The sequence below is a fragment of the Lineus longissimus genome, chromosome 8, assembly GCF_910592395.1.
Source record: "Lineus longissimus chromosome 8, tnLinLong1.2, whole genome shotgun sequence".
Lineage (NCBI taxonomy): Eukaryota > Metazoa > Nemertea > Pilidiophora > Heteronemertea > Lineidae > Lineus > Lineus longissimus.
This window is the reverse complement of record NC_088315.1, coordinates 4900423-4925057: the sequence shown is the minus strand read 5'-3', so window position 1 is coordinate 4925057 and position 24635 is coordinate 4900423. Positions and strand designations below refer to the sequence as shown.

Sequence of the window (24635 nt, the reverse complement as noted above, 5' to 3'; positions counted from 1 at the left end):
GCTACTCCTTGGGCAGTGTATGATATCACCCGCAGTTCATTTTTTACAAGTGCTTCTTTTTTGACCAAGTTAGTTGTTGGCGTGCATAAGATCAAAGATACCTCCCAAGCCGCCAAAAATAAATTAAAAGTAAGAATGACCATGCCAACGACGATTTTTTTGTTGCTTATTTGAATTACAAAACAATTATAAAATCCGTCAATTAATAAAAAGGGAGTAATATACACCGTGTGAAATTGGCTTCAAATGCGATTTCTTTTTGCTTTACGTGCACTACAGCATAAATTGCTAATCTCTGACTACTAGTATATTACTGTTCTGCCAGTTGTTAATTTTACTGGCAGAGATACACCTTATCTATCCAATACTCCAAGGTGCAGTCCTGGTATCAATCTGTTGGAAAGAATGGCTGCTATTATCACTGTCATCGCTAAGGGACGCAGGGGAGGGACGAACGTGAGTAGAGAATGACAAACGACGAGACCAACCGCCCGGGCTGTGCGTTCGTTGTCTTGCAGGAGTCTGCCGGCTACAAGAGACGCATTGGTCGAACAGCTACCTTGGGAGCACTATCAAGAAACCATAACAGGAGAACCGCATAACAATTCCCTTTGGATGCCCTCAATAAATTAAAACAATGATTGTTCTATTGTCGGACAAACCTTATGGGCTTTCAAATTCAGAATGACGCTATTTTCGGACATAACAATTTACGACACTTGCAATACTCAGATATTCCCTCTTGGTTTTTAATAAAAGCGCCAATCAATACATTTGCAATGCAGAACATAGAGGTTAAGTCATAAATCCCCCTGGATTCCGTCACAAAACGTTAAATGTTTTGCAGAAATCTCACTCGATTCCACACGGAGTTAACCATAACTGATCCATTGTTGGACAACGCCTTGGCGCCACTCGTATAGATTTTGTTCTGATATTGATATCTAAAATCATGATTTCCAGGTTTAGTATTCTTTGTGTGCCCTAATTGATTTCTTCTTCCTTGCCCCTTGTGTATATCTTGAAGTGATACCCCTCGTATTCAGCTTCCCGTTCTACATTTATCACCAACATAAGTATCGTATAACAGGGTCTCCAGACACCGATAATATCTTTTTTGCGGGGCCACCCCTTTCATTTGTCATTCTACGTCGGAGTTACCACTACAAAACATAGCAGAATATGAACCATTTAGTACATTTCAAAACCGAGTACCGTTGTTCCAGGTGATTTTTTTATAATTTACGGAAGACGAGATAGATTTAAAATGGCCGGAGTTCAACTTACGTACGAGAGTCGTAATAACTGTTTTTTGTTTGGCATAGATATCCATGCAATACCTGCATTTAAAACCGACTCGAGATATCCATTTCCCAAACAAAGCGTTGTAAGCAAATAAATATCAAGGAATGCTCATTGCTAAAATGAAGTTGAAATGAAATGGACAAAAACTTTGCCTACTCACCGACGCCATTTTGTCAACTTAAACAATTTTTAATCCATGATCTGGCGTCCGCCTTGCGGCACGCTTTAAGATGATTTAGACACGATTCCAATCGATTCTGCATTAAATGACAAAACCATCTTGAAAGTTTTTTTCTAATCCGGCTCAGTGTCAATTGCTTTGGAGATAAATTGACTCAAAACTGGCCTGATTGACATGTGATGCTTTTTACATAGTTTTTGTACGAAATTTACAACGGAGGTTGAGTGGTTTTCAAAAGTGCATTTTGTATATGTAATCGCGTTTGCTACGTTAAGGGAGCTAGAATGATGACTCGACCAGAGTTGTCTTGAAGTGCATCGCTTGAAATATGAGTCGAGAGCTGAGCGCCGACTAGGACATTAGTAGGTCTATAAACATTGTTGGGCGATTGTAATATACATCTCTTTACCGCCACCTTGCTGTCTTCTCTTTAAGATCCTTCCCATTGCAATGCTCGATTGCACACCGCAGGACGAGTGGTTGTCCAATATGATATATCAGTGATTCAAAATATTAATGGTCAGAACTTTCACTCAGTGCATGGCTTCAAATCAGGAACAGCGAAACGTCGATTCAGAAACAAAAAGATGAAACCTTAACATCGTAAATTTTCTCTACGAAGGCTTGAGGTCAATGCAATTCACATATCCAGTGTCTGATGAGGGTGCATGTATACAGATTCAGATTCAAAATGAGAGCAAATTAACCAGTAGACATGCAAAACCACGGACTAACGCTATAGATTAATAAATCACATTGATATACAAGCACTTGTTCTTTATCTGTGGACATGTTGAGTTTGCGAGTCGTCGTATACACAGGTAAAATGCATTTCATCTGACGTTTCTATGCGTTTGCTGTGTATCTGCGTTAGGTCGAGTGCATTTCTAACAGTGTGTTCGTGCACGCAAATTCCATTCCAATTCAAATTGAGTTTAAACAATGGTGCAGTACGAATATGCCTGTGTTTAAATGTATAAGCAACTCTAGGTGAAATGTACAGTTCAAACAATCAAAGGGTGCTACTGTTTGCATGTATAAATGTATTACACGCTCAAATGCTTCTTAGAGCATTAACTACAGTGGATCTTTCGCTTTGTTAGTTTGGACACATCCGTCACTGTTAACTATCTATAATGTTATATTAGATTAAAGCGTTTTAGAGCGACGCGACAGAATGCTGGGAGTATGGCCTGTTCCGATCCGACCAATTCGTTTCTTTTAAGTGCGATTGAAATATTGAAAGTTGCAGTGCAAAACCGGAAGTGGAAAAGCATGGTCGAATGAGCTACTAACAGCACTAAATTTAGCATTTCCCCATCATAAAAGCAGGAGACACCCGCCACGAGGGTTCCCGTATTTTCCTATGGTTTCTTAATTCTGATACTTAATTTGTTGAACATCCGTACATTTTCCAGAATTCCGACAATTTTCATAGTTGGTTGAAACACCGTTTTCCATTGTGTGATACAAATTTACCAACATGTATACGTGGAATCAAGCGGCGAAATGCATGACATAACGCCGATCTACACATATACAGCAAATGTTGACGAGGCTGTAGTTTAAGACAGAATAAAGTAAAAAGAAGCAGAACGTATGTTATCAATATCTTTTGACCAAGCAAAGTGATGACATAGCAAAAACTAATTCACCAATCAATTTTCTCATAGACCAATACCCAATTTGAAACAGCGTGTAAAGGATGTCTTCCGATTGACTTAACTAATGCGTCATAATGAAATGGCTTGTTCTGTTACGACTTAGTACTAACTAGCTATCTAGGGAGAGAGGACCATCCCTGGTGTAACATTTAAAACTATGATCGCTACTGTGAACGATGTTTTCGAGTGGTTTCCGCCAAAGTACTCCCCAGATTAGAGACATTAGGTTGATATGGGCGGCGAGTTGATAGACACACAGACCGTTTTAACGGTGGTGTGTTTGAAGATATGTCTAGGGTTGTCTCCGTTGCGCCTGAGCAAGATACGGGATATTCTCAGTCGAGATTGCACTGCCTCATTCAAAATGTGAGCAAAGGATGGCTTCAGCTTGTTGGTTGTAAAGCTGTAAACCACAAAAAAAACATAGATAGACGAAGGACGGTAGCAGATGGTAAAGTGTGATGCAAAGAACTGATATCATGGCAGCGATATAGCAAGAGGGGGACTTCTCTTGTTTCGTTCAATGGAATCCTCTTCTTGGCTACAGACCACCTGTAAAGTCCTACACCTGAAACAACTGGCACTAAATACATCACATATATGACTAAATATCCTAAAAAGAACCAAAGATGCGTCTCTAACAGGGATTTGACCTACCGTGAACGAAGGGCCAACGTGCCGAAAGATTCTGCGACTGCTCTGCAAGGATCTCTACACGACGAATGGTCAGTTAAACGCTCGTTTACGCCCGGTACAACAATATAAAATTCAAACGCCATTGGTACAAAAGTAAAATTATAATAATATGCCGATGAAGACCCCTCAAAGGGTTCCGACCCCCAGGGCACATTGGCTTCGTGTTAAAGTACAGCTGGCTCCGCCAAAGGATTTTTCACCCCATCTAACAGGAACCGACAAACCGCGAAATGGAGCTACTTTGTCTGCGCATTATCTTCCGGTTTGTGGCGTATGCACACACTCCGTGCTTGAGAACCTTCCGCGACGATTAAGACGCTGATATTGCACCGCGGGTTTAGGATTAACCAGTCCCGGGCTACTTGAAAGAACTATGCGACCGCCCTGCATCTTTTACAGATTCGGTACATCCCTTCGGTTTCGAAGGTTAAGTCAAATCTAGAATGGATGACCTAAAACTCAGAATTCTTGACTAAACTATACTGTATACACACACTGCAGTATTTGGTGTATTTCGTCTTGAACAGAACACAAATTGCTGATGATCATACTTTATGAGATGTTCTCCGCAAATATAGGACAATTACACAGCATTACGTGCAAGGTACTCAAAGCGTCATGTGCAATGATGGTACTCAAATCCGCCTGCTGATATCCCGCACAACCTCTTGTCACGGAGTGATCCGGCGAGTGATACTTGTTACAGACGCGCTCACTTTGTTCTTACGGAGATTAGACGTAGCGAAACAAGTGGCCGCGGTTCAGTAGACCCTGGCAAAGTTAAATCACGCATTTTGCGAAATTGACGGGAAAATCGATTCGGATCCGACCCTAGGTCCATCACTGAGTGACAAATAGACCGTCAGGGAGCTTTGTCCGTGCTTCTTCCGCGGAGCTCCATCACGCTTTTTGACGATTGTTCCGCAGAGGGTTCTAGGTTTCACGGCCGATTTTCCCCGGATAATCGTGGCGCTTTCACAAAGGGCTTCAGAGTAGATGGAGACTACTCCTGCAGTTCCTCGTGATCGTCTAAGTATCAGATGGGTGTAACCAGGCATATAATATCGTTTTAACGCCATGCTTGAAGACAAAGTCTCCACTCGGCTGTGCGCATCTCCTTTTGCACGCACGTCAAAAACTGAGTGGATATTTTCTGGGTTGTGGTCAGCGGAACTCTGAGATGGGCGGGGGCTTTGTTATTGCCAAGTCGGGAAACCCGCTTCAGCGGATTGAAAACCCTTATCCTCTTGGGTGGCATGTGAGATAAAAACGTGGACAATTTAGAAAGAATGGATAGATCTTGAGAAGTCCTTTCATTACGCTCAAGCGAATTTTCATGGATTTTCAGAATTTTCTCAATTCGTCTCTAAACAATTGGTTATTATGTATCAACACCATAGCTCACCTGGGAGAACTGGGAATGATTCACGGTTCATGGTTGGTGAAATGTAAAGGATGTCGCTCGGATGGGTTAGGTGTGCTGTAGCATAAAATACCAAGCACAAAACAAATAGCATCTTTTCGTTGCTACAGCGCCCCCGCCACTGCCTCATGCATGGTCCATTTGCACCGCGGCGTGGGCCCATACAGATAGTTTCAGCGCAATTAAACGTGTGCACGCGGGGACCAATTTGCGCAAATCCGCAAAATAATGAACCATCATATGATTTGGTCTGCCGTATATGATTTCACTAAAGCATGGTGGTTTTCATCCTCTTGATTTCACATGGGAGAAGATCCGACTAGCACTAGACTAGAATAAGATAAACACTAAATAATTCTGGAACCAAATTCAGCGGAATCGCAGAAACCACAGAACGGAATTAGGCGGAAAATTGTTTATGCTTATTTCGTTACGGTTTATTTCAAATTGCTTATTGGCCGCGAACTAAAACAGCATCAATATTTATCCGAAGCATAACGCATCAACACTTCTGTGGCTATATATCAGTTTCGGCAAGTCAAGTGAACGAAAGCGCATGATAGGGGAAGATATGCATGGTACAGGCGCCTCCGTCAATAGACAGTAGCGTAGTGTATGATATGCGTCAATCATGTATTTGAAAACCAAGATGGCTGCAAATGGGAATTGAAATGGACGTGCTGTGGACAAAGCGCTCTGGAAGGTTTTTTTAACGAGTTTGTAATGTGTCAGTTTGACAGGAGTTATATGTTAGTAGTTATAGTTGTTCTCTCATCTTTTCAATTTGGTAGAACTTTCAACCACATTTTAGCAAAATATGCACTTTACCCATTCACCCTAACAGATAATTCTATCCCACACAGCCGGAAGGTGAATATCGTCAAGACTATCGTCAATTTACGGCAGCTCACCAGACCGAAGTCGTATATTGGAGGAAAGTAGAACCTCTAACCCGACAGTAATCGACCATTTTCCCTCTTAGTCTATATCTTATCTCAAATCTTCGATTTTCGGAATCATAATACTGCTTCGTGCCCCAGCAGTGCCACGGGCGTTGAGGAAGCGGTGATTTATCACAACGAAATCTGTTAACAGTTGCGCAATCCACTGCTTCAAGTAACCAAGCGGAAAACTCCGATAGTGCTGAATCTAACTTTTTCGCATTTCCTGAACCAGGTTATTCATTGGTTATTATATGCTAATTGAAGCACTAGAACAGTGGCAGTCTTCCTCAAACCCCGTCAGGGTATGTCTTTTCCTCACTTCCGAGGCGAGCCCAAGTCAATAGTACTGATACGATCGCCTCAGCACCATTGAGTCTCCGCGCCATTATAGCCCAGACTCCCGTTCGTATTGTCAAGTCGCATTAAATGAGATCATCTGAGCGTAAATATCAGTCTTATAAATTCCCTTAGTAATCATTATAAATATTTGATGGACTCGTAATCGCGTAGATTTGGTCCATATTTCTGCGACCCGCCGTGATGGCTGTGTCAGTCGCACAATCTGTTCTTGAGAATCTCTCTGTCAGAGCTGCTTGGCTAGCCATTCAAAACTGATATTTGCCTCGAGAAAAACCAGCGTAGATCTTAGTTTGGTCAGAATAATTTCAGTGGATTACGAACATCTTTTTGGTGTTATATTGTAGTCCTTTTGTACCAGAAATTTGATTACGGTAACACGGATGTCATGGTATGAAGTTACATGTACATCAACTCGAAAGGTTTCATCTAAGAAAAAAATTCTACCAAATTTACTGACATTTCAAATGAATATCCTGGTGTTCAAGTATCAATCATGTCAATGTAAATACATGTACTGTCATCTGCTATACACCAGTATATGCACGTTTCTCTACATGTGGACTATTTTATTTCTATTGTCAATACACGAGTTAAGACAAAATAACGACACAGATGCATTCTTAATCCTAGATCTAAGCAGCTTGCATCAATCTATTAATCAAATTAAATAAACTGATGCAGCCTACAATAATTATCTTTCTTCGCGATAAGTCTTTGCGTCACGCTGATGTTTTGTGCACATCTCAATGCGAAAACAAGATCACGACAGTTGTAAACGAGTCGCAACAATAACACTTCAGGTGCGCGCGCATGTCGTTGCAGACGGCATCCTCCACTTTCCTTTGGATAAAAACACCGGCGATCCAATCGGAAGACGGAGTTATTAGAAATGATTTGGAGACACTTGAGATGTTGGGAAGCCCCTTCATCTCAGGTACCGGGGTGCTCAGCCTCAGAACAATAGGGTAATCACGGCCCAAGACGGTACTACCGTAAAGAGCATATTAATCATGCTATAATAACAGTTGGTATCATTAATTTAAGATAAATCGCGCCCAAGCTTACAATTTGCCTTCCCAATCAATAATTAAACCTTTTTCCATACGCTGATTGTCTTGTCACTATCCCCTCTTAATACCCAGTGTCCACCGCGCAAGAGGTAATTATTTTAATTAAAAACTGTATCATTAAGGTCCCATTGTAACGGGATCATTTTCCAATGGCGCGCGGGGACACTCGAATACCGACACCACCTTGTTGAGATCGGTATAAAGCTATTGCTAATAGCAGCAGTTTGCATAGGATACATCAAATTAATTCAGAGTAAACTTGCCATCACGAGACACCCACTTCAGCAACCATGTTGGTTTTGTTGCGCGCGTGTTGCGTTTTTGAAACATGTTTAATTCCATGTGTACCGTGCGTGCCAGTGATATTTGGCAGGGTTTGGTATTATTCTGAAGTCACCGTCATTAGTGATGTATGAATGGGGCCTCTTTGCTAATGCCAGGTTAGCGTGTCTCTGTGGACGACAGACGATCTGTGTCAGTGACCAACTGGTCCGATGTGTGGATGAAATGATGAAAAAAAGATAGTATTCCTCAGGAATCCGAAATTTAGCAAGACTATACATGTACATGTAATATGACAGGCGAAAAAAGGCCAAAACACCTCTTTTCAAATAAGCGTTGCACATCGTGTATTACGATATTGTACAAAAATCCTTGAACCCGAACTTTACAAACTCAATAGATAAATAGATAATGGTCACTGCGTGCCATTCAGAATCTTGACTCCGCTAAAGTGAACAGTTTTCCACAGAGGAAAGTTAATTTAGCCAAGACGGAAAGTGCCTCCTACGCTTTTCCGCCGGTACGTGACCCGTCAATCAGTCTCCTCCGCTCTAAGAGGAACCCTCTGATTGTCAACTACGCCCTTTCCGCCAACTGCTGACATCCGCAATACTGATCTTGATAAGGTTAAGACCCCTTCTGTTTCCCGTTCTTAATCCTCTGTTCGTCTTGGATTTTAATTACAGTTTAACTGGTCGATTTTTGCGTCAACCTTATCATTTGGTGAAAAAAACGCGATCGTCTTTTGTGACTTCATGACCGTATTCATTAGCGTTATAAAAAATGGTGGATCACTCTTTTAAGAAAACTGTCTTTATTCTGAAATTTTCTAAAGCATTTCGTGACAACGTGATGATTATTTTTGTGCATTGAACAGGAATAAAGGTCGTTCTTTACTTTTCGAATAAAAAATGCATTATCATCGCTTGGCATCTATAGGAAAGCGGACAGCGTGCCAGAGACATGAAGCAGTTTTCAATCATAGTCATGAAATCCCTTTTTTGAAATCTCATAACTTAACATAACTCAGAAGAACAGAAATAACACTTCCTTATAAAATCTCTGTCTTTTTTAGATATGAACCAGGCAACACCAATCACACACCAGACTACTCTATCTAGAAGCAGAAGTGTACGTTGCTAATATTTCAGGAATAGTGATGAATAAATTATGAAAGATGCAATTAATGACCATTCTATATTGACGCCTCTTATATTATCTTATCTTATATGTTCTTACCTACATGATGTTACAGGTACACATGCATTTTCACCTCTCATTGTCAATAAAACTCATCATGTGCGATGCAGAGACACCCGTTGTGATATTGATGTTGCCTATCACTACGGCGATTTCAAACATTTCAATCCAAACATTTGCCATGCAAAGAATTCTCATAAAATCAACACATGGTACAGCTGGCATGCACACAGGGAAATAGATGCCACAGAAATATTCTTTAGCCCAAATATGCGTTAAATCCGATCACATGCTCTGAGCTCCACCTTGGGCTTCTCTATCTGGCGTCATTTGGGGAAGAAAACGTGACAAAATGGCACAGACGACACAGAAATATGCCGTCTATTGCATGGGAAAGTAAATTAGAGGGTAGAAAACACCATACAACAGCATCTTGTCTCGGTTCCCAATCGTGAGATACTTTTCTAATTTTAGCGAAATCGTACTGATTAAAGGTACCGCCAAACTAATTAGCACTTGGAGGGTTTTGGTAGTTAAGCGCCGCCTTGCGGTCGTGACCGGAATTGTAAATCTCCACAAAAGAAGGTGCGGATGAGGGAAATGCAGTGGAAAAGCTTTCTTTGGACGCAGGACCCTAAACTGATGGGCTTAAATGCCATGTCGCCTTCCTGCTGGTGCGTTTCAGCTTGACCAGGTTGTCTAGTATGGCGGAAATATCAAACGGGTCGCCAACATTCCGTATGTCGCTTTCTGCATTTGCGTGACCTCGACCCTGGTGAGCCCGCATGAGGCCAGCAATAAATAAAGTCGGCAGAGGTTTTGTAGGATGCGTTCCTATGCAGCTTATGTACATTGTAGTTGTCGTAAAGAAGAACCTTAACGAGGTGTCTAATACTGGCATTGAAAAATAGAAATCAAATATATTCGGGCGATTCGTCTTACAAACCTTGTTTACCACTTTTGTATCTGGCTGGTGATGAGTAAACAGGATTCTAGAAAACATATTTGTTGTTGCATTGCAATTTACGCAAGAGGTGCTAACAACCAAGGTATGAAACCATAACTCTGGAAGCAACCACGTGGTGCACCAACAGCGAAATTCACCGGAGGAAAGAATTGGCAATAAGCAAACTTTGATCATGATGATCAGCGTTCGAAGGGTCTATCTGCTAGATTAGGTTTGTGTTCAAGGGATTGATGGACCTTGGGCCTTGTTAGCAGGGGACCTAAACAGATCTTCTTTGCTCAATTAGGCCCTTGAGCCTCACTGTTGCAGATTGACCCTTTCTAATTCCCTTTTAACAGATGCTAAGCGGTAGTCAGGTACGACTAGGTCTGTCTCAGCGTACATTTGCAGAAACATTTTAACACCATTCTGTACAATCTGAATGAGGAAAACACAGTATACATTGGCAAACCGATGATGGAGATTTGGCTAAGTTAGACAGGCAGGGAATTCTTTTGATATCTTTGAAGATTAGCCCTCCTGACTCGTGTCAGAGAGGAATTCACGCCTCAACGTCAAGCCTACAAATATGCTGTAAAAACCCATATGATTCAACATCATACTAGGTTGTGTGAAGCTATGGTAAGTAGATTGAACCGGTTGACCTGTATATTTTGGTGCAACTTCCAAATGATTTCTCAAGTAGAAAGTGTGGTGAATGTGATTACCAATCGAGCAGGAGGAATCACTTGGAGTAATCAACTATCTCTTTATTGTGGCAGGCTTTGATTTTATCTGGCTTGGTTAGTCAGATCCGGTTTTCTGGGCATCATTTCCCTCATCCATCAAAATAGTGAGTGAGAAGAACTATCTCTCATATTTCTGGTGATATCTTTGTTCTTCATAGCTAAGAGAAATCAACCTAAACCGTTAGGTTGGTTCTTCGAGAAATTATGAGGCGATACCACCATCCCTCAGCAAGATCCTTTAAAACGCAGAATAGCTGCCGATAGATGAATGTTGCAGCATTACGCTCAGCGAAGGCAAAGAACCTTATCCACTCTCATATACTTCTATAATCACGGCAAGTGTCTGTCACACTGGTTCAATGGGTTAACCATACAATAATGACACCATCTTTCACCAGAACCCCATGACATTATTTCCCCTGGAAACCATTCTCATGAACATTTTCCAACCACCAATGGTCTTCAATCCTGTTATCAGTTTCCAGTTCGACGAGCCCGATTCTCATCCTTCTGACGGAGAGCTTCAACATAAGTTGGGAATGACAGCGTATGCATTGGTGTATGTTAATGTACATTGATGTCTACGAAAATCTGGTTTGCTTATGTTGAAATAAACTTTACAACCTCAGTGCTTAGCAGGTCCTCTCCAGATAAACCATCTACTAATGATGGAAGCATTGTAACGTTCTCTGCATCTGAGGTTTACTAGAAGCTTCTGTACAATTTGTTTGTCTCGGTGTCAATTTTGTACGTAATATTTGGCCAATGCATCCTGGAATGCATTACGTATAGCTTTTGTAGTGATTTTGTGGTGAAAAAGCGAAGGTTCCGTGTAGTTGGATATGCTGTAAGATTCCCCTATGATTACCATTTCGTGAATGCAATGTTGGCATACGAAGGGAGCGTGCTTTTCATTGGCAAGTCCGAAGACAAGAGTATAGCCTAAGTCTTTCACTGTGTACATATGTGTATAGCAACAGGTGTATTTTGTCAGTGAGCATCGTTTCACAAAACCATGTCACAAAACAACGAGGGAACACAAAGAAACGGAGAAACCGTGACGTGTTGTCTAACTTCCAGTCTGCTCCCTACTCCAATTATTAAGACGATTCAGTATCACATACTTTTACATTGCAAGCAGCACCTGCTCAATATATCCAAGGCGAAGTAGAATAGAATTAACCATAACACTTGCCGGAGCAATACAACCGTCATTGGATGCAAAAGCAATGAAATGTGTCTTCACCAGGCAGAAAATTGATGATATGATTCAGCTAACTTGGCTCCACCCCCATCATCCACACCCGATACTCCTGCGGGAGGCTGCGTATGGAAATCATACATAACTTGAATTGGCCACGCATGCTAATCATATCATACACTGGATAGATATAGGAGTATGGCTGTTGCCATGGAGTTCTGTGGGTTAACTCCCCACGGTCTCAAAATTCATATTTATAGTAAATATATTGTCAATTTCAGCTGGTGGTGAAATATCTGATTTGCTTTTCTCTGAAATTTATGGTGATATCAATATGTACAAACACAGACATAACTTTGTTACTGATTACTACTCCTTCACTACACTAAAAGAGTTAATACATTGCACTGACTGTTTCCTCTACTACAATGTTGTCGCGCTGACTTGCTGATGTACTCTCGTGTCTCTGTTAATCAAGTCTTCTTTACGTCTGATTAAGCATTGCTCACGCATACATTGACCTAACCTTGATGGACTCCGACTCTCTGTTGTGATACAGTCAGAGTATTTGTTTTCGGAAAGCAATGATTGACGCATTAGTGGACATTTTGACCAATATCTCTTCTCAGGAAGATAGAACAGTACTTTATTTAGCTAGGCTCGATTGACAGATTGCCCAGAGAAAAAGGATGAAAATAAGTGGTATTTGAAAAACTGGTAACTACTAAGAAGAAGTCCATCACCAACATTGCGAAGACGATATTTATAGTTCAGGACTCCTTAATTATGACACTACTGCCTTCTAATATATGCTCAACCCGTCCTCTAGTGGCTGATAATCATCGACATAGGGACCTCTGGAATACTGAACAGACGATCTGACATCGTATGTCATTTTCAATCGAAAGCAATATGGCGCATTTGAATGTGTAAGATGGGGGAACAAAGATAGCAGTGACCACAAGGGAGACTGGTGATGTTTGGTAGAATACCAAAAGGTCTAATGCCATTTTAGCTTGAAATGCGAAGGAGGAATGGCACTAAAGTCAGCTATTTCACCAGAAAATAGTACTAGGAGTTTTGGTAATTTCACCAAGAAAATGACGCAAAATGCTATATTTCGTCTGAAACTTCCAAGTCCGAAGTATTCAGAAATGCCAGAATCGGCAAAATTCGACATTTGGTGAACTCTCTGTTGTCAGATGACACGATATAGTCAATGCACAGTTGCGTCTAGACCAATAAAATATTGTACAAGGCGTAGATTGAAACCTGAAATCAAAAAGAATTCGAAAACAAATGATGATTTCCAATTACACAACAGATGTCTAGACCACAAAATAAAGAGTTAACGGTAGAAAAGTAGAGACTACTTGTACAGACGTCGCAGACAAATAGAAGACGCGGTATCTGTAAGTGGTATCGAATATTGCCTAGGAGTTCTGTAGGAGAGATCAAACGGCACAGCCGTAGCCTTATCATCGGTTTTCCTTCAGTGTCTCTTCAAGGTGGTGGTGGAGGAAGGATGTAGAGGATACACGGCACAGGGAGATCTTGTCATGTCGACAACGGACAAGGTCGTTGACAGGTGCACACGGCCGAGGCGTCGGCTTAAGTGCCCACCGATAGAGGAGTAGGTTCCCCGTGGGGTGAGGTCTGGTACTTACCAGCACTCAGAGAGCAGGGGTCTGGGGTAAAAAATTAGATTTTCGGGAGATACGATGTAGGCTGTGACCTTCAGACCACTATTGTTTGGCGATGACACAGTTGAGCGTGGTCAGAGAGCTCGCACCACCTGTCTGGTGATTAGGGGACTTGACGCACATTCTGGCCGAAAAATATGGAGACTGCAGGAGAGAGCAAGGCAGCCTGCTAATAATTGTCGACGTATACGCAATATATAACCTCAAGGACGACGATGGCCTGCTATTGTTTGACCTATCTTCATTTCCACATCCAGTTGTGTAACCCACATAGTGGTGTAAGAAGAACACCATTTTCTCTACAATTTTGGTATCAACACACATCATTCCACACTGAGAATTTGACGATGTTATCGCGCTTCTCTCGCACTTATGATGGCTTACACCATTACATGCATGTTGCACTTAAGTCTGCAAAGTTACACACGAAATGTAAAACGACATTGCCACAAGCTGATGTGGATGTGTTCAATGTGTACATCTACTAGTACATTACTACACAAATCAATAGGAGGTAAACAGTATTGAAACGTCCTTCCAATTTCGACCTCGTATTTGTCTAGTTGTCCCGCCTTTGTTTCCGCATAACCCAATGATCTCATGATTCAGCAGACGTTCAAACATCTGACGATAACATCAAAGAGAGAGAAGGGAACTGCAATTAATGATATAATTATTCCAGTTGGCTGGTGATCGCTTGCTACATACCCGAATCTGTACATAGAGGACACAGCGCCAGAGAGTGACTGAGTTAACTCTTGCTCTTGAGAATCCTCTACGTGGATGACGGTGATCGTTTGTTTCATTGGCCAACTGTGCACAGAGCCAGAGAGTGACTGTACGTGGATGATGACAGCTTGCTACATCCAAAAATATTGCCAATGAGTGGCCTCTCAACATCTTCCCATGCAAGTTCGGCAACTTTAGGAGTACGTTTTCCGTCTGATCTCTTGGCTACCATGGTGCAATGGATCAAGGTACCAGTGGCTAATCGTCCACAAAGAGTTTCCCTCACTGGACGATGCCATCACTCTATAAAAACATACAGTGGCTGACATGGTGCAATGTAGTGCTCTTCAGTCTAATCTCGTGTCGTGGGAATCTCTTCTGCCTGGCCGAGCACAGCTATCTCCGTATCTCTGCACTGATGGGGGGGGGTTGTGAATTTGCCTGACCGACTACCACTCAAGTCTCCTCACACAAGGTGGAGGGAAACGTTCACGAATGTGTCCTCCTGTAGGACGACCAAACCGTGGGCCGAGAAATTCCATGACAGAACCGAATCGAAAATCACGCCTTTTCAAATCTCGGAGCTGTCGCTGAGCCCAGATAGCTAGCGATCTCCGTATCTGTTCACCCCACTCGCGGGGTGGTGTATGATATGTCGGCCTGACCAATACTGACAGGAGAAGGAAGAGTGCGTTCCAAACAACCGTACATTTTATTTACATCAAAAAGTTTCAGAGGAACTCGCCAATAACATTTCCAAAATACGAAGTATCACGACTCTCCTTTCTTGTAAATGGTATTTCAATTGACACATTTACACTAAACGCTTTTAATGGACGAATAGAGCCAGTCAGTATTCCCACATCCTGATGTTTAGTTTTTTTCACTCCTTCATCATTATAAAAATCGAGAGGCGGAGTATATTGAAAACCACTGCTCATACCAGGATGCTATGTACTTGGACGTGGACATCGATATTCAGAGACAAAAAAACCCATTACTGTAGAACAAAGGTTTGAAATTAAAAATCCACCAAATGGTAAATCACCTTCAAAATCAAGTTCCGCATTCAAAATACTGGTACATTGATAGGGACCAACCACCTGGAGCAAGATGAGCCCTGAGAAGAGACCATCAAAGACATGTTTTGAATCCCCTACAAGTCTGAATCGGAAATCGACAAGCGCTGTCATGCTGTACAACCTAACGTACACACGGAAGCAGTTGAAATTAACACGATTCGAGACGATGCCTAGGGGTATGTGGATCGCAGCTCCTCATGAATAAAAGATGGGCTGAAATGCTAAGATGCGCAACCCAGTATCCTATCATCGCCCCAACGACTGTTTATGCATAAATATGACAAGATAACTGGTCTGTGGAGTTTAACCATTTCATGTTATACACTACCTAACGCACATGTGTGTGTGTGTGTGTGATGTTAAATTTTGAAAACCGCGAAGTGAAATTCATGTCCGTTCAAATTTCTTTGGGCACACATGCTTGACAAACGGGGCCATCAATGCAGTCAGTTTCTATTCCCAACCAATAATCATCTGATCGAAATCAGTGAAGGTTCAAAAGCTGGTTGATGAGCCAGCATTCGTATATCAAATAAAGCAGCATCTCACTTCCCAATCAAACAACAACATTCAATCGAATTTAATTGCTAGTCTAGTCTGTGATGAGATTTCATGTGATGTACAGACGCTATCGATAAGGTGTATCTCTCAATGCAAAGACATTCGAATTCTGTGCACATTCTGAGATTGCATAAATTCAGCAAGGTATTAGGTTGCTGGTTGCGACAATAAAAAACTGACGTTTCTCCTTGGAGATCGCTGGATGCTGTAAGGAGCAAGAAATCATTTCGGATTTTCGGAAGGTTTATAAGTCATTGTTGATCATGCACTTTCGAGCACTATTTCGATATTAAGTGCAAACGGATATGATATGTCAAGCATGCACCAAAGCACGGTCATATAAGTGCCTATTGCCTTGTCGGCGAAACGTTAATCAGAATATCAAAGATTAGATCGTTGGAAAATCAAGGCGTTTTTCATCGTTTTTGTCAGGCCGAAACACAATTAAAAATCAAAGCTATTTCCAAACACAGTATCCTAATGAACAATTGAAGTTATACTAATGAAGACTTTGAAATGACAATAGATAATGAGAAACATGAAATCTCAGGTCTCTAGGCGCTGGCTGGTTTAATTGTACGAATTTCTGCTTGTCTTAGTTTCAAGAATGCCCGATGATCACTGAGGGGGCAATAACGCCAAGCGCCAGAGGATACACGGACTGAAACGATCCCGCACATTACGGGGAGATCCTCCCGTGAAATTTTCACAAAGTTCCCGAATAATTGACACTCATCCAGAGAATTTGACAGGTGGAGAAGCGTAAATTAACTCCAAAAGGGTTACGCCGGGCAGCGGGGTGATTGCGGTGCAGTTACAAGGGTTGGCGGGGGACGCGTCTTCGCAGCGCGGGGCATCTCTGAGGGGTGACTGGCTGCACCTTTCTCACCGAGTAAACAGCCTTCTCGGTTACATGGGAAAGCCTTTCTTGGTGTCTTCGTTTTTGCGTTAATTGCATGCCGTGGCTTTTTTCTTGAAACAGAAGAAGCTTCGACATCCAAAACTACATTACTCTAAAGTACAGATAGACGTCTTAGCCGAAGAGCAAAGAAGGCATTGCCTCTCTACCAGATTATTAAACATTCGTCGATAAAGGAACTAAATTAGAGTACATTTTCTAATGGAGGTAGCATGCTATAAAAGGGGTTGATATATTGAAAAAGTAATTAAAATGGACGCTTATACTATCCTCAACATTTTTAAACCCCAACTGCGACTTTTCTGAACCTCGCGCAATTCGAATGTCTTCGCAGGGATGTTGTATTCTTTTGCTTTATTGTATTGCCGCCGCAATCCAATCACTTCAGTAATTAAACTAGTACCGGTATGATAAAAACAGGTCCGTTGTCATGGCAAAGCGTTGCCATACGTATGTTTTGTGGTGAAACTTACCGAACTTGCATGGCGTCTGTATTTTGTAATGCGTGTTAAGGAAATTGAATATACGTGCGCACGTTTCTTAAAGGCGAACGCTGTTTGCGTGCATTGTACATTGTTTACCTGTGCCACATACTATCATAAACATTGTCGCTGTACAGGAACCAAACATGTCAACATGATGAAAATTACTATAAGGTATATACATCGGTGTACGTAACAGAAAACTTGAATTTTATATACTTTAATAAAAGTGTTTCACATAAATTAAATTTCAAATTTATTTTGAACGGTCCCAAAGGTTGGTATTGTATACCCGAAAGAAACACGCAACATCCCTTGTGCATCCCTAGTCGATATTGTACAGTAAATTGGCAGTGTATGGTTTCACAATCGTGACAATCCAGCTGAAAACATCAATGTCAACCAGTAGCAGTTTCCGAATTCCCAACACGATTATAAAATGCGGCCATCACATTACGAGAATTTCCTCCGATTGTCATGGAGCTAACAAAGCCATTTGTCAGCCATTTATGACTAAATTGGTAAATCACTACACTGAAGTGGCGCATCATTAATACGGACTTAAAGCGTGTCGGCTGCTGTCAAAGCATAAAGACTGTGATTATGACTTATGATCCCGGTAACCTGAGATTTCTCGGCTAATATCCAGAATCTCTGCCACTTTTGCTGCGGTGGTTGTGGAATTTTCATTGGAAGAGGAGATCAGCCGCGGCATTTCTGCGGCAGAGGAGACATTCCAACGTCAACGAGACAGAACATTTTCCACAACTATTGAAGTTGCATTTTATATGTTTACTGTTTATTTCAGAAAAAGACATTAAATTTTACGGTACCTAATAAAACGAATTTGCAATATTGAATCCGATTGTCACAATTACATTACGCGATAGCCATAAAGCGACACATACCGATTTCCCCGCCAAAGTCGCCGTTAGTAATTTTCTTATTTCCTGTACTTCTGGGCGTTTACTTCAAGCAGTGACTAACAGTCCTCGCGTTATTTTGTAAATAACCCTCGCCGTTTTCTCAGCGTGGACTGATGTTCATGTTGACTCATCTCGTGAAGAAAGAAACCTTTGACATTTTTAGTCAACTGGAAAAGAGATGCTGGGATATAGTCAATAGTCAATGTTGTTTAAATATACCATTTAGTGGTTGTAGCATGGATTTGGAAAAGAGGTCATTTTTTAGCTTGAAATTTGAGGGACACTTACGTCTAAAAGTACGGAGACAGACCCCCCCCCCCAAAAAAATATAGACCTGTATAACTTATTAACGTTGGTTGGGTTTTGTTGGCCCGCATCATGTCCCAGACGCTTAAATGTACATAGCAACAGGAGTCTATTCAACAAAAGAAGCAAAAATAAAATTTCACAGTTATCAATTTTTTTGTGAATTTGTGATGAAAAAAAACGCGTCTGGTTTCAACTTGCACGTAACCCTTTGAGATCAGTTCGAAGCGAGTTTTGCCGTTGGGTAATTGTACTGCATGGTGAGGCCGTCCATTACGCCCAGTCGTAAAATGTGACTTAAAAAGAACAAAATTATCCATCACTTACTTTGAAAAAAATCGCCAAGTGAAAAACCAAGCTTTTTGTGTCGGGCATCGGTGAAATAGTTCGGAATAAATTTGGCCATTTGGACAGATGGATGAATCGAGAAGATCATTGAATTATTGTTAATTCAATATAGATAATAACAAGAATAAGCAATATTTGGAAGTTGAATATATTTGTCTTTCCATTCTCATCGTATCTCAATGAAGAGTGCATCTCGCTTAAGGCCAATTACACTTATCCTGTTTGAATTTCTCTAACTGGTGTAAGAGAAGCCTTTATTTACATCAAGAAGTCCGATACCATTAATTGGGCAAACTCTTGGAACGTAAGCTGTTAAAGCCTAGGAATAAGAGTACAAATAGCCGTCAGCTATGTCTTTTAAAGTCTATTTAGACCAATTTTGACCACAGATGACAGGAATGACAAATAATTATTTGAATCGCATGAACATTCAATTCATTACTGGTAAGATGCAATTATTCTACCGACAAATCATTTTAATGAATGGCATTCCTTTATGAAATTATTGTATCATGAAATATTTTGGAGAGTAAGTTAGTGCAAAATGCCCTCAGCGAATTTAGTCCGAAAAGAACAGTAGCCGCCTGCTGTGCTGTGGTCTGTGTTGGTGAAAAACTAACTTTGCGACCGTTTCAAGAAAATTTTCAACTATTCATTTCAAAAGAAAGAACATTTGAGGTTTCAGAAGATTTTAGGTGCAAAGCGCCATCAGCTCTCTGTCTCAAAATCAACAGAGGTTCCCTGCTGTGATGGTCCGTTGAAAGTGCTTAGAAAATGCCGAATCTTTTTGTGTTTCAACCGCTGAGGCCAAAAGAGCATCAGAGTGTATTACAAACTTGGTGCATCGTGCCTTTAGCCAAGTTATGTCTACAAAGACGTAGTTGCTTCCCTGGTGGGATGCGATCTGAAGTCGGCGAAAGACAAAAGTCAGTGAGGCTAAGAAGGCCTATAAAAACCTTTGATATCTGGCAAATGTTCAAACCAAGAGCAACGAGTCCGATCAGGACTTGGTGAAATACGCCCTTAGCCAATTTCGGTTTGAAAAAGATATAGTCTCCTCCCCGCTGAGATATGATAGTTGGCATAAGACAAAGACCGGAAACGCTCAGAAGGCCTATAACACGCTTGATAGCTGTCAAAGCCAAAAGAGCATCTGAATCCAAAAAAGAACTAAAAAAGTCTTGGTGAAAATGCCATCAGCGTATTTGCCACAAAACTATAAACTATCCCCCATCGAGTTGAGGGCAGGATTCGGTGAGAAACAAGCTTTTTAGAGTCACACATGGCCAATTTATGTTTAGTTGTACCAAAGGATTGAACGAGTTCGCTAGGGACCCTGCTGCAATATGCCTTCAGCAAACCTTCATTTCAAATGGAATTCCCCGCCGAGATTTGGACTGATGTTTTTCATCCAATCAAGCTAATTGTAGAAATACAGATTAAAGTACAAATAACAGTTGGCTGTTACAACGCCCATAAAATAGAGTAGCCTCATACTGTTCTTGTTCAAAAGCTGTTTGTCCAAGCTCGTCAAGAAAAATTGGCATTTTTGTACGTAAAAGCCTAGTATTTTGTCCTTTTTTGTGAGATAATCGATCATCCGTTGCCCTTTTATCTGAAAAGGGTGTTGCCGTCTATGTCTGATAGCTGTCTCATCATGTTTGTTCGTGTTCGCAACAATTTTGTCAATAACTGTCCAGCGATGTTTCGCTTGGAAGAAGGATACTGGAAGAGGCAAATGTCGTTATTTTAAAACTAACGTTCGAATCGACGCTCAAGTCAATTGCAAGCACCGCATATGGCAAAAATCCAGCAACACCTTTGCGGATGGTTCAAGCAAGATGCACGAAGAATAAAAATGTCTAGTCCCCATACCGCCCCAAACTCGTCTAAAGGGTGTCGGACAAGTTAAATATAAAAGCAGGCTTCATTTGATATCTCAGGTTGAAGTAAAACTCTAATTTGTTCACTGAATTCTTATTGAAATCGGCCGGACTTTGTTCCATTTTGTAGCGAAGTGAATGACCCTTGTTGGTCATTCTCACGAGAGAGCACCTGTAATCGCAGTATCAAAGGAAACGTCCCAGATCAGGGCTATCAGGGTATCAGGAGTTCGAGATGCTAATACAACCACCTTTTTTTGCCTCTCCATCATCATTTGAAAGACAATACATAGTGATTGGACGGATCGTATACTATTCCAAACGGGCAGACTGTTTGAAAATTTACATCCTCGCTTCAAACAGATTAGGTAAACGTTTTGTTTTGAAGAGAGGTTTTCCTGTCCACCTGATTTTGCAAAATGTCTTAGTGAAAGAAGAAAGAGCATTGGTCAGGCTATATGAGGAAAATCAGGGATCTGCGTTTCTCCTCCTGCATTTTACCGCATGCGCTCATGCTCCTGGAAAATGTGTACAGCTTTCCATGGCAAAAAGTCTAAAGGAAGACATCCCGTCCAATCCATTAGGCGTAATGAAACCCATAGACTTTTTCCTACAAACTCCATTGTGGCTAATGGTATGAAGTCAGAGGTTTATGCATTAGAGGCGGGGTAAATCTATTGGAAGGGGGGAAAGAAAAATGATAGAGCGGGATGGCTCCCGGGTCCTATCAGGTGATGTTAATTTAGAAATTGGTGAATGGTCTATAAGATTATTGGTAGATGGCCGGAGAAACGCGAGCAAACGTGCTGAAAATATTTTTTCCTGCACTGATTCGCTTGTCAAATGGATTCGAGAAGTTTGTGTGGCGTATTTTTAGGGATTTGTCATCGGGGATTACGCAACTCAAGCTAAAATAGAAAGATGACGACAGCGCGTTTGAAATGAGTATGTTCGGATGTTGAGGAATAGCCCCATAAAAAATCGTTTTATTTTTGTGCTTTAAGTTTAAGTCAAATTTACTTTTATCTTTAACTTCTGTCGTAAAGGTGTTGTGCAAGCGCTTTTTTAATCAAATAAATTACCTACATCTAATCAGGTTGGTGCATAAAAGCCATTTGACATAAAAAAATTAACTATCAACTCACTCACAAAACATCATAACCAGATTGCGGGCATATGTTCAATCATGACATCAGTCGAAGAAAAACAGAATTGCATTGTTCAATAATAATCTTTAAAAAAAAATTTCTGTCAAAACAGGTTGTTGTATAAAAAGTAATGTAAAATTAACAATTAGCCATAATTTGCATTAAAAAGATGACGCAAAACACCAACTCAAAGCAACACCACACGAACTCTACTTACATTACACATTAAGACATCTACTCCTTTGACAAATTATAAGACAACCGATCCTCAAGTGTTCCGATATCCTTGAAGTTCACGAAAACCGGTGAAAGAAAGCGACATGCCCCCGAGATAATCCGAGTGAAGAGGTCCTTATGAGGCACACCGTGCATGGTCCCGGGGACCCTTGGTGACGCGGGATTAGGTATCCGAGGAAGGTGCGGCGCGGGGTAACAAAATATTTCAAATCCTTTTTTGGGATTACACCTTTTAAGTGTTGAGTGAAGTTCTTCTGAGCCAGTGCGGGCGCCGGCGGGTATCGCGGGATCGGATTAGGTATCCGGTCAAAGTTAGCCGGGTAAGGAAATAATAAATTTCTGCCGCTGCACTGGTTTTAAAAACCAACCAGGGTCAACAAAAAACGCGCGACGAGGCGCCATGAAAAAAATTGTTTTATTTAATGATGCTGAATATACTATTTGATTTTGAAAGGTACGAAATGGGTCCAAATAAGACTTGAAGTACCAGCGCTGAAGGCTTTGACATAATTCATCGGCTTCTTTTTAAATGGTTTCATACAACACACACATATTTTTAGTGGATTTGTGAATTATTCCTAGTAACTTTTGCGAATCTAACTGAAATCCCACAGAAATATCCCTCCAGATCTTAGTTCAGTCCTGACGCGCGTCTCCAGGATGCGTTATGAGTTTGCCCGTAAGCGGTCAAGACGCACTATCCAAAGATGAACTCAATACCAAAACGAACTCAAAATTAAAGCCGCATTTTCAAAATCGGATAAATATATCAGATTATGATAAATGCAATAGTCCTAAATACGTCTGGCTGGTTGACTGCAACTCTGAGCAATGCGGGGGCTTGTCTATCCCATCATACTGCCTGAGACGGCATGTGATGGAAAAATTGATACAGACGCAGTGTCCGCGACGTGGAAGGGTTTTTGAACGGTTCGCTTGTTGAAAAATATAGAATTGTACAAGCATCGCATAAAATTGATACTTACGGACGACAAGTTTGCGCTGCACATCATCATGTGCTTCATTAATGAGTTTGTTTGTATGCAAATGCGATTTTACGCTTGGCGGCCGCGCACTGTTTTGAGCCTGATTAACTGTTTAATTGTTGTACAGTGCGATCCATGCGGTCCAGTTAACACAGGGGTACTTCACTGCATCCGAAACCCGATGAAAATCAGTTTTGCGCGCACTGAAACGCGTAGATACGATGCGACAACGCCACATGCAGGAATACACATTTTGCTTGATATATTCTAATGAAAAAGAAGAGAAATCTACATAGAGTTTGACATTACCTTTAAATCTTCTGATCCGAAAGCACAGCCGCTGTGACATCCAAGGAAGTGAATTTGCGCTTGACCAAACCAGGGAATAAACCCAAGATCGTTGACGCGGGTTTATGATACGTCACAGAAAATGGGGCGCGCACTCTCCACTGATTGGCAGAGTTACGACTTTCATTACATCGCGTGAAACGAAACGCATCTACAAAACCAACTTTCCATTTCACTGGATATAATATAGATCTTACACCCCGCCAATTACCTTATTAGGCGAGTTAGATTATATGTGGAAAATGACTCTGAATCATAAATTATTTGCTACGCATTGGAATATCCAATTTTGAAGGCATGTAGTATCATTATGCTGAAGACGCTCCGCCAATCCGATGAAGACTCCCCGATTCATTACGCATCACTCGCTCGTTATGCGGGTAACTTGTCGCGATCAGCAGCGTCTTTTCTGGCTGTGCTGATTAGATACGCTCTCGAGATCGAATCATTACTGAAGTAAGGGGGCTCACACTGACTGAAATGTTGTTGTGCTTACCATTATAAAGGGATCCAACAAGCGGGTCAGTCTTTTGCAGAAATCTAAGAGCAGCAAAGGCCACATATTTCCTAAACGGCAAAGAGTTGAGATCATGAATCCTTGCACTGCTGAGGATATGCTTGCGATATGATATTGTCGAGTTTTTTGGCTTCAGAATGAACCTTGACTTTAAACGCAAACGTAAAGACGGGGATAAACCAACTAACACCGGTAGTCACCTGCAAATAAACAAATAACAACATCCACAACAATCGACGACAACCACAACAAATTTCAATCTGCAAGCATTTGTACTTGCAACAACAAACAATACGATGGCATCACCGGTGAGCATTTCTTAAGGCGTAGCAGGCCTTCTGTTTCTGTCCGGCCCTGGCGAGGGAATTGTTTGTAAAATATCAGTGACTTAAACTTAAGGCCAAGGGGCGATCTTGCTTACAATCTACGACAAAAACCA

General features: G+C 41.3%; 1 protein-coding gene across 8 annotated transcripts in view; it reads right to left on the bottom strand.

Moving 5' to 3' along the window:
- Window positions 1–23699, bottom strand: part of LOC135492361 (paired box protein Pax-6-like) — a 129794-nt gene extending 106095 nt beyond the window's left edge. For 7 of the 8 annotated variants that reach the window (XM_064778779.1, XM_064778788.1, XM_064778790.1 and 4 more), the window contains exon 1: window positions 23641–23699. The gene's annotated coding sequence lies outside the window, so the exon portion shown is untranslated. Of the gene's footprint in view, window positions 1–22325; window positions 22682–23640 lie in introns of those variants that run through there. The other variant, XM_064778780.1, reaches the window with a different exon arrangement.
- Between the last annotated feature and the right edge of the window lie 936 nt (window positions 23700–24635).